This window comes from Vulpes vulpes, chromosome X, assembly GCF_048418805.1.
Source record: "Vulpes vulpes isolate BD-2025 chromosome X, VulVul3, whole genome shotgun sequence".
Taxonomy (NCBI): domain Eukaryota; kingdom Metazoa; phylum Chordata; class Mammalia; order Carnivora; family Canidae; genus Vulpes; species Vulpes vulpes.
The window spans coordinates 76,678,824-76,691,073 of record NC_132796.1 but is presented as its reverse complement, the minus strand read 5'-3'; the positions used below and the strand labels follow the sequence as shown (position 1 = coordinate 76,691,073).

Genomic DNA, 12,250 nt, shown 5'->3' with positions numbered 1-12,250 from the left:
AAACACATTTGTTGCTGTTACACAAATACATTCACTTACCCATGCAAATTATTGTCACTAAAATTTACATGTTCATGTATTCATGGCACAAGAACATGCTCACTCACCAAAAAGCTCAAACCTTCACCTCCATACATAAAATATATCTACTCACATACAAACACACATGCTCATACATTACCTCACTCAAATCTACTCACATATTAACAAGATTACATAAAAATACACACTCAAGTACACACAAGCATGCTAACATAATGCAAATGCTCACACACTCATACAGATGAGTGCACAAAAATACCTACTTTAAGCTCATAAATTTACATGCTATATAACATTCTTGCCCATAAATCAACTCGCACATAAATTGTCACACACATTCTTACATACATACATGTGCCAAAACATTGAAATACTCACTAAACGCATGCATAATTCACTCACCCACAAAAACATGCTTACAAGTGTACACATTTGTAGATATATTCATCATGTGCACACTGACACATTCAATCACATACGCATGTGCACAGATTCACGGGGCCTCAAATATGTACACCCAGATGCCCCACTCAGCCCTTCCCTTAGACATGCATATTAACATGTTCACAATCAGGAAGATAATCCCCTATTTGCTCACACATATACTAACCATGAAGCTCAAATGTAATTCACACATATACATACTCACATGTATTTACAGTTAAATGCTTCCATTTTACTCACACAATATACTCCCACATTAACAAGCTGAAGCAAAGATGATACATATTTATGTACTCAAATCAAGATGGTATCATGCAAACATGCTCAGAAATTCACACACATGCATGAGTGCACAAATATTTACTTCAGTGCTAAAATATTGTTACATTCACACTCATGTATAAGATAGCATAAACATCACTCACAAATGTGCATGCTAAAAATATCTATATGCATATATATGTACATCTTCATACATTCACTGACATTAACACACTTGCAATTTACTCACTCAAATGACAGACAAGTTTACTATAACACATACACTAATACACTCCAGTACTCCCATTTTACTCAGTCTCTTCACATATATTAACAGGCTCCACAATCAGGAACATGCTCACATATATTCTTGCACACATATATGCTTATACTCACCACAAAGCTCAAGCATTAATACATGAATAAACTCACATATAGTCAGTCACATGATCACATTTCACCTACATGGTACACACATACACTCATATTTTCAGAAAATGAACACAATACACATTCATATACTCACATGAACATGGTATCATCCATGCATATGCTTACAACTGAATGCATACACATGAATACATTTACTTCACCACTCAAATATTCTTCCACTAGCATGCTCTAAGATGTATACAAGTTCACATGTTCACTTTCAAAAGTGTACATGCTCACATATATGCACAGGATCACACATTGACCCATGTTAACATGATTATAATTTATTACTCTAATGAACATTAGAGATTATATATGTAGACATACTCACATATATTCACACTCACACATCCCTTCACATAAACATGCCCACAACTCAGTGGCTCAGAGAAGAATTATTACATATTCACAAGCATAAATATAATAAAAAGTCACTTATACACCATCACCACACATATTGAGTTTATATATCCACAATCACACATTCACTTACACATGTAAAATATCATTGTCTCAAGTGAAAACGTGCTTAAATATCACTTGCACACAAACAAGCTTACAGTCACCAAGAAGTTAAAAAAATCACAAAGACATAAAATGCATTGCTTTACACACACACTTGCACACATTGCCTTACTCAAATATTTTCACATATACACAGGATAACAAGCCCATTATATACTTGTTATACACAAACATGCTGGCATGTCTGTACATGTCCACAACTTATTTTTTTTAAGATTTTATTTATTTATTCATGAAAGACACAGAGAGGCAGAAACATAGGCAGAGGGAGAAGCAGGCTCCATGCAGAGAGCCCAAGTGGGACTCGATCTCCGGACTCCAGGATCACACCCTGAGCCAAAGGCTCAACCACTGAGCCACCCAGGCATCCCCATGTTCACAATTTATACATACAAGGAATATACCAAAATACTCATTTACACACAAAATTTTGATCACAGCAAGACGCCATGAGCAGTCTCACACATATATTGTTACACGGACATATATACATACACACACTCACATGTTCATCATTCACAAACAAGTTTAAGCATTTCTGCATTGAAATATGCCCACAAAATCACTCATATTCACAGACAACATATATATTCAGACACACCCATTGACACATTCAGTCCTTCACACAAACATGGTGACATTCATTCAATCACATGATCATGCCCACAAATGCATTCATGCAGGAACTCAAATATATATATTCAGATGTTCCCAATCACACATTCAGTTATACATGCATATTAACATTGTGAAAGTCAGGGACATGCTTACATGGACACTCACGCAAAAACATGCTCATATCCACCATGAAACACACACTTTAAAACACAGATACTTATGCCAACACTCAAATGTTGTCATCTTAACACCAACTCATATGTTTAAGTTCACACATTCATTCTTTTTGCTTAAAGGTTTTATTCATTTATTCATGAGAAACAGAGAGAGAGAGAGAAAGAGAGAGAGAGAGACAGGCTGCACGCAGGGAGTCTGACGTGGGACTCGATCCCGGGTCTCCAGGATCACGCCCTGAGCCGAAGGTGGCACTAAACCGCTGAGCCACCCCGGCTGCCCCACATTCATTCTTATGAATATATAGTGTTCAAGTACATTCACACAAACATTCTCTCATATATTAGCATGTTTTTAATTTACTTATTCAAATGCATACACTGACAAATTCTCACACATACGCATATTAACATATATTCACATTCAAATGCTCATGCATTTGTTCAAAACAGTTCATATCTTACCCCCATAAGCATAATGATGCATTTTATGTAGACACTTGAAAGTGATTACAAATTCACTCGTACTGCAGACACACGCATTGCATTTACAACACACACATTCCCACATTAACTTTCCCACATAAATTATCATTGTCACAAACACAACATACTCATATTCACTTGCACAACAATACACTCATTAAGAATCTCACTAATTCAAAACACAATCACTCACACATGTTCACAAATGACCTTATTCAAATATAATCAAACATTATCAAGATCACATGAAGAGCATAATTATGCGCTCACTAATATACCAATAGGATTTTCACATGCTAGCAAATGAATTTATAGAGATGAGAACACATATTCACATAATAAACACAAATTTACACTCAATAACCTACTCACTTATGGATATGATCACACTTAAACTGTCATAGAAAGACATGCTCATGTGTATACACATGCTTACACATTCACTTATAAAACATGCTCAGCTATTCATTCATTCAAATATGCTCAGAAAGTCACTCACATTTTTTAAAAGATTTTATTCATTTATTTGAGAGACAGAGAGCTAGCACATGAGTGGGGAGCAGAGGGAGAGGGAGAAGCAGACTCCCCACTGAGCAGAGAGCCCAATGTGGGGCTCAATCCCAGGACCCAGGGATCATGACTTGAGCCAAAGGCAGACACTTAACTGACTGAGCCACACAGGTGCTCCAAAAGTCACTCACATTTAAAGACACATACACATTCACACACAGACATCCATTCCTTCATGCAGACATGTTCAAGCATTCACTCGATCACATGACCATGTCCACAATTCATTAACCCAGGGACTTAAATATATAATATACTCAGGTGCTCCCAATCATACATTTACTTACACATATATATTAACATGATGAAAATCAGGAACTCATTCACATATACACTCACATCTGAGATGCTCACTCACAGAAGAAAATATACTCATATGCACTTACACTCATATGTACATTCATATTTTACTTATAGTTATAATCACCTGTTAACTAGCTCACAGCAGTGAAACTGACACACATTCACTTAATCTCATAAACATGCTAACACCATGCACATGGCCACAACTCTAAGAACACAGTTGAGGGGTGTTTGGCTGGCTCAAGCAGGTAAGTGTCTGCCTTCTGCTCAGGTCATGATCCCAGGATATTGGGATTGAGCCCAACATTGGGCTTCCTGCTCAGTGAGGAAGCTGCTGCTCCCTTTCCCCACCCTACCCTGCTTATGCTCTCTCACTATCTCTCTCTCTCAAATAAATAATCTTTTTAAAAAAGAATACAGTTGAACACAGATATTTGAAGCAATACTCAAATATTGAAATACTTATATTCAATACTTATATTCAATACTTATATTCAATACTTATATTCAATACTCAAATATTGAAATACATATATGCACATGCTCATTCATTCACATGAACATGCTTACAAATCACACACCCATTCTGATAGATTTACTCACACATATACACATACTAACAGCATACATTCAGTTGGTGGCTCACAGTTCACATACACAAAATGGCCCCATGTTCACTCATTCACAGGATTATAATCACAGATTCACTTAAAAACAGAAACAAGTACAAAATGACTCACACTCTAGATATACTCACTTCATTTATTCATGCACACTCACATTCAGTTACCTGTACAAAATATTGTCACAAACAGTAATATACTTATATAATGAATTGCACATGAGCATGGTCACATTTACCAAGAAGCTCACAATTTCATTTATTTACTTAAAAACCACTGCATTTACTTTCAGACAGATGGTCACAAATTACCTTATTCAAATATATTCACACAAGAACAATATCACACATGAAAAACCACATTTACCCCCTCACTCCTCACAAAGATGCTAACATGCATTCACATACTTATAAATTCATTTATACAGATGGTAACAGTGAAATATTCACTTTAAGCACACAGATTTATACATAAAACACCTATGAACATGCTCACACATACAGTGTCACACAGATGTATGCTCATATTCATATACATCCTCACACATTCACTCACTCCCTAAACACACTCAAGTATGCCCACAAATTCACTCACATTCAAAAACATATATATTAACATGCATATACTGGCACATTCACTGCTTCATAGAAGCATGCTGAAATCTAATGACCATACAAATTCACCCACACAGGGACTCAAATATATATACTCAGAGGCTTCTGGATGTTCTTACTCACACTTTTGCTTACACATTTATGTTCTTAGAATCAGGAACATGCTCACATAGAAACTTGTACACAAATATGCTGATATCTACAATAATGCTCAAATGTTTGCTCACAGAAGAAAATATGCTTATATGTACTTAGACTTACACGCTCACATTATCTCACAGAAATATGCAAACATATTAACTGGCTCACAGTGATGAACTTTTTTTTTTTATTGGAGTTCAATTTGCCAACATATAGCATATCACCCAGTGCTCATCCCGCCAAGTGCCCCCCTCAGTGCCCGTCACCCAGTCACCCCAACCCCCCGCCCACCTCCCTTGCCACCACCCCTTGTTCATTTCCCAGAGTTAGGTGTGTCTCATGTTCTGTCACCCTCACTGATATTTCCCACTCATTTTTTCTCCTTTCCCCTTTATTCCCTTTCACTATTTTTTATATTCCCCAAATGAATGAGACCATATAATGTTTGTCCTTCTCTGATTGACTACTTCACTCAGCATAATACCCTCCAGTTCCATCCACGATGAAGCAAATGGTGGGTATTTTTCATTTCTAATGGCTGAGTAATATTCCATTGTATACATAGACCACATCTTCTTTATCCATTCATCTTTCGATAGACTTGATACACATTATGTCACATACTAAAACCCATATTGTCAATAAACAATTGAACTATATGGAGTCTTAACAGACAAGGCAGGCTTTATTCAAGACTGTTGTAATAGGGGATAGAGACTATTGCAATAGGGGAAAAAATTAAATTCAACTCTGTATACAGCAGAGAAAGATGAAGATTTATGGCCAATAGAGAGGGTGATAGAGTTAGTGATTAAAACATTACTGAGCGCCTAGGTAGCTCAGTTGGTTGAGCATCTTCCTTCAGCTTGGGTCATGGTTTTGGGTCCTGGGATCGAATCCTGTGTCCAGCTCCCTGCTTGGTAGGGAGTCTACTTCTCTTCCCTCTCCTTCTCCCTTCCCCCCTCTCCTCTGCTTGTGCTCTTTCTTTCTTGCGCTCTCTCACTCTCAAAAAAAAAATTACTAAGAGGAACTTGGTTAGGTATTATGTTGGTTTATTTTATGCATCCACTTGATTGGACTAAGGGAATGCCCATATAGCTGGTAAAACATTCTTGGTGTGTCTGTGAAGTTGAGTCCAGATGAAATTAGCATTTTATTTATTTTTTTAAAGATTTTATTTATTCATGAGAAACACACACGAGAGAGAGAGAGAGAGAGAGAGAGAGAGAGAGAGAGGCAGAGACACAGGCAGAGGGAGAAGCAGGCTCCATTCAGGGAGCCCGATGTGGGACTCGATCCCGGGACTTCAGGATCAGGCCCTGGGCTGAAGGCAGCACTAAACCGCCTAGCCACCTGGGTTGCCTGAAATTAGCATTTTAATTGATAAACTGAGTAAAGAAAATTGCCCTCACCAAAACCGATGTAAGTGGGCATCATCCAGTAATTCATTTAGGGTCTGAATAGGACAAAAACATGGAGGAACTACTGATTTGCTCTTTCCTTGAGGTGGAACATCAATCTTTTCCTGCTTTTAGTCATTGACACTCCTCGTTCTTGGGCCTTCAGAGTTGAACCAGGAGTTATACCATAGGCCGCTGATTCTTAGGCCTCTGGACTCAAACTGGGAGTGACTCTCCTGGTTTTCAGGCCTTTGGACTCAGGCTAAATTATACTGCTGGCTTTCTTGGCTCTCTAGCTTGCAGACAGCAAACTATGGGATGTTTCAACCTCTGTAATTACCTGCGCCAATTCTTATAATAAATATCTATAGCTAAAGAAAAACAACCAATAAGATATCTATAAATGTATATTATGTAAAGACATATAAAGGTAGATTATATAAAATGTAAATCTAGATATTTATTTCTATATTATGTATTAATATAGATATATAGATGTCTTATCCCAATATTTATAATACAGACACAAAGATATAGATAGCTATCTCATATATCAATAATTATAGATAGATATCTATATCTTTCTCTCTCTATATATATTTATTGGCTCTGTTTCTCTGGAGAGCCCTAACACAAGTATCCAGAGGGACTGTGGTCAGGGGTGAAACTTGATTATATATCAAGGGGAGGGATGGAAAACTTGATTTAAATATGAAGGATGGGGCATTCTCAGCTGGCTTAGAAGGATTCACTCACATAGGCATACTCAGATACACTCATTCACACACAGACACATTATCTCCACATAGATATACTCATTGATTCAATCATATGAGTATACTCATAGATTATCTCACAGTGACACAATTAAATACACCCAGATGCTCCCATCACTCATTCACTTCTACATACAAGTTTACATATGCATAATTAGGAACATGGTCAAACATAATTGCACACAGACATATCAGTCATCATGAAGCTGAAACTTTCAATCTCAAGTAGATTTACTGACATTCACAAGCTCACATATTACACATATGGTCACACATTAACAAGTTCACGAAAATAAACCTAGTAAACATTCACTCACTCATACAAACATGGTAACTTCCATGCACATGCTCACAAATTCACATGTACACGTAAACACAGAGCAATGTTTACTTGAACATTCACAAACAATCTGACAAGGGTAAGTACACATATTCACTTTCACAAATGTGCATGCTGATATTCATATACATGCTCACACATTCACTGACTCACCTCAATGTAACTGTAATTAAATTCACTTTAATTAACATAGTAACAAATTATACATATAAACATACATACATTCACATCTGCATACTCACACAAATATGGTCACACCTTCATTTATTTAAGTGAACATGATCATATGAACATGCTCACAAATTCACATACATAGACACTCTTTTATAGAAATGTGCTCAAATGTTTACTGAATCATATGAACATACTAACAAATTCACTTACATAAGGACAAATATATGCACTTAGATACTCCCATTCACACAGTCACTTACACATGCATATTATAATGCTCACAAACATGAACATGCTCACATATATGCTCACACAGAAGGATGCTCATAATCACCAAGAAGTTCAAACATTTGTACGTAGATACATTCAAATCCATTCACACTCACTGATTCCTGAATATACTCAAACCTTAACAAGTTCATACAAATGAACATGATACATACAGATATGCTAACATCCATGCATATCATCACAAATTCATGCATACAAATGGACACACAAAACATTTACTTGACACTCCAGTACTGTCACCCTAATACTCTCTCAAATATGTAAATTCCCAGATTTATTTTCATGAATATACATACTCACCTATATTCAAATGTTCTCACATGCACTCATTCACATTAGTATGTTTAAAATTTACTCAAATAAATATACTGGCAAGTCTATCACACATAGATATACACACATTCACATTTGCATGCTCATACATTTACTCTTTGAAAAAATATATTCACACTTTAATATACTTACATTAGCATGATCACACATTCTACATTCAGTCATTCACATGAACTTGCTCACAAATTTACTCCAAATCATAGATGCATCAGGTACTCTCATGCTCATACTGATAAATTCATTATATTACACAAATGCTCAAACATTCACCCAATCACATGAGCATGCTCAGTGTTTCACTTCCACAGAGACACAAGTACATCCACTCTGCTTCAATCTTGTATTCACTTATGTACACACTTGGTTCACAAACAGGAACATGCTCATATATTTATTTGCACTCATACTCACCAAGAAGATAAACATTGATTCATATAAGATATACTCATATGCCCACATTTCACTCACACAAATGTAATAACATGTTAACTGTCTCACACAAATATATTCCACACATTACTCACTCAAATCAACATGCTAACATCTATGCATACAGTTACAAATTTAGGTATACTCTTGAGCTCACACAAATATTTACTTCAATATTTAAACTATTGCTAACACACTCAAACATGTACAGGTTCACATAATGATTATTATGGGTGTACATGCTTGTGTATATATACACACAATCATTTACTTTTGAAACTTGCATATACCTTCGTTCACTCATATGAACTTTATCACATTCACTTCCACATAATCACAAATTTATTTACAAGACATATTCATTGAATTTATATGCACAGTTAAATGTGCAAATTATACTCACAGTGTAAATATACTCACATATGTACAGACATCCTCATGCTTGCCAGGAAGCTCATATCATAAATATACTCACATTCACTCATACACATGCTTATAATTTCTTTTACACAAGTATATTCATACTTTTACAAGATCACACAAAATAAACACATATACACCTACATGGTAATATATATACACATGCTTAGAAATTTACTCATACAGATGAAAACACACAAAAATTCACTTTATCACATAAATATACTTGTACTAAAACACTCAGCCATGCATAGGGTAACACATTCTGTCTCACACATGTACATGGCCACATTTACAGGTTTACTCATTAACCAATCCTTATGAACTTGATAATTTATTTATTCACACTCATAGACATATTCACAAATTTTTAAAATAAATTTATTTTTATTGGTTTTCACTTTACCAACATACAGAATAACACCCAGTGCTCATTCCGTCAAGTGCCCCCCTCAGTGCCCGTCACCCATTCACCCCCACCCCCCGCCCTCCTCCCCTTCCACCACCCCTAGTTCATTTCCCAGAGTTAGGAGTCTTCATGTTCTGTCTCCCTTTCTGATATTTCCCACACATTTCTTCTCCCTTCCCTTATATTCCCTTTCACTATTATTTATATTCCCCAAATGAATGAGAACATATAATGTTTGTGCTTCTCCGATTGACTTACTTCACTCAGCATAATACCCTCCAGTTCCATCCACGTTGAAGCAAATGGTGGGTATTTGTCATTTCTAATGGCTGAGTAATATTCCATTGTATACATAAACCACATCTTCTTTATCCATTCATCTTTCAATGGACGCCGAGGCTCCTTCCACAGTTTGGCTATTGTGGACATTGCTGATATAAACATCGGGGTGCAGGTGTCCTGGCGTTTCAATGCATCTGTATCTTTGGGGTAAATCCCCAGCAGTGCAATTGCTGGGTCGTAGGGCAGGAGGAAAGACTATCCATTGGAAAAAAGACAGTCTCTTCAATAAATGGTGCTGGGAAAATTGGACATCCACATGCAGAAGAATGAAACTAGACCACTCTCTTTCACCATACACAAAGATAAACTCAAAATGGATGAAAGATCTAAATGTGAGACAAGATTCCATCAAAATCCTAGAGGAGAACACAGGCAACACCCTTTTTGAACTCAGCCACAGTAACTTCTTGCAAGATACATCCACAAAGGCAAAAGAAACAAAAGCAAAAATGAACTATTGGGACTTCATCAAGATAAGAAGCTTTTGCACAGCAAAGGATACAGTCAACAAAACTAAAAGACAACCTACAGAATGGGAGAAGATATTTGCAAATGACGTATCAGATAAAGGGCTAGTTTCCAAGATCTATAAAGAACTTATCAAACTCAACACCAAAGAAACAAACAATTCAATCATGAAATGGGCAAAAGACATGAAGAGAAATCTCAAAGAAACAGAGGAAGACATGGACATGGCCAACATGCACATGAGAAAATGCTCTGCATCACTTGCCATCAGGGAAATACAAATCAAAACCACAATGAGATACCACATCACACCAGTGAGAATGGGGAAAATTAACAAGGCAGGAAACCACAAGTGTTGGAGAGGATGCAGAGAAAAGGGAACCCTCTTACACTGTGGGTGGGAATGTGAACTGGTGCAGCCACTCTGGAAAACTGTGGAGGTTCCTCAAAGAGTTAAAAATATTCACAAATTTTTAAAAAGATTTTATTTGTTTATTCATGAGATACACAGAGAGAGAGGCAGAGAAATAGGCAGAGGGAGAAGCAGGCTCCATGCAGGGAGCCCAATGTGGGACTCTATCCTGGGACTCCAGGATCACGCCTGAGCCAAAGGCAGACGCTCAACTGCTGAGGCACCCAGGCGTCCCGACATACACATTTTTTAAAAAGATAGATAAATAGATAGATAGATAGATAGATAGATAGATAGATAGATAGATTATTTATTTATTTATTTATTTATTTATTTATTTATTTCAGAGATTGTGTGTGTGTGCATGAGAGTGGGGGAAGGGCAGAAGGCTATAGAGAGGGAGAGAGTCTCAAGTAGACTCCCCTCTGAGCCTGATCTCAAGACCCTGAGATGATGACCTGAGCCAAAATCTATAGTCAGATGCTTAAGCAACTGAGTCACCGAAGCGCCCTTGTACTCATACATTTAACAATTACAGAAATATATGCTAACAGTCTTACACATGAGAATTCTCTCATTTATTCACTCAAATATACTCACCTACAAACTCATCCACACATTTACTCACATGTATCTACACTCTGACACATTCACTCATAAAAATGCTTGAAAATTCCCTCAGAAATACCGATATCCCCAGATATAATCATTTACATGTGCTGATGCATCAGGTCACAGTCACATAATTGTATGCTCTTATGTAAAATATGCTCCCTGATTATTAGTGCACATACATGCTGAAAAATATACTCATCAAATTTTACAAAAAGAAAAAATTATTGTGTATACACTCTTGTTCACTGAATCATTTACACAGCACACATTGATTCACACATATGTTCACAGATTTGTCTCATGCACACATTCATGTGCACATGCTATCAACTTCATTCACACAAGTATACATTCATATTAACAATCTTACAGAAAAAACGTGATGCACATTCACTAACAAATATGAACCTAACATCCATGTATGTGTTCACAAATTCATGCATATATATATATGCACACAGTGATTACTTAAGCACTCAAACACAATCACATCTATCAAACATAAACAAGTACACATGTGTACCCATGAATATAGTGCTCCCATACATGCTAATGCTTACACTTTCACCAACATTATCATACACCGTTCATATAAACATACTTACA

The 12,250-nt window shown here is 36.5% G+C and overlaps 1 long non-coding RNA gene across 3 annotated transcripts in view; it reads left to right on the top strand.

The window, feature by feature from the left end:
- Positions 1-12,250, top strand: part of LOC140596058 (uncharacterized) — a 239,530-nt gene that overhangs the window by 52,740 nt on the left and 174,540 nt on the right. The gene's annotated exons all lie outside the window — the stretch shown is intronic.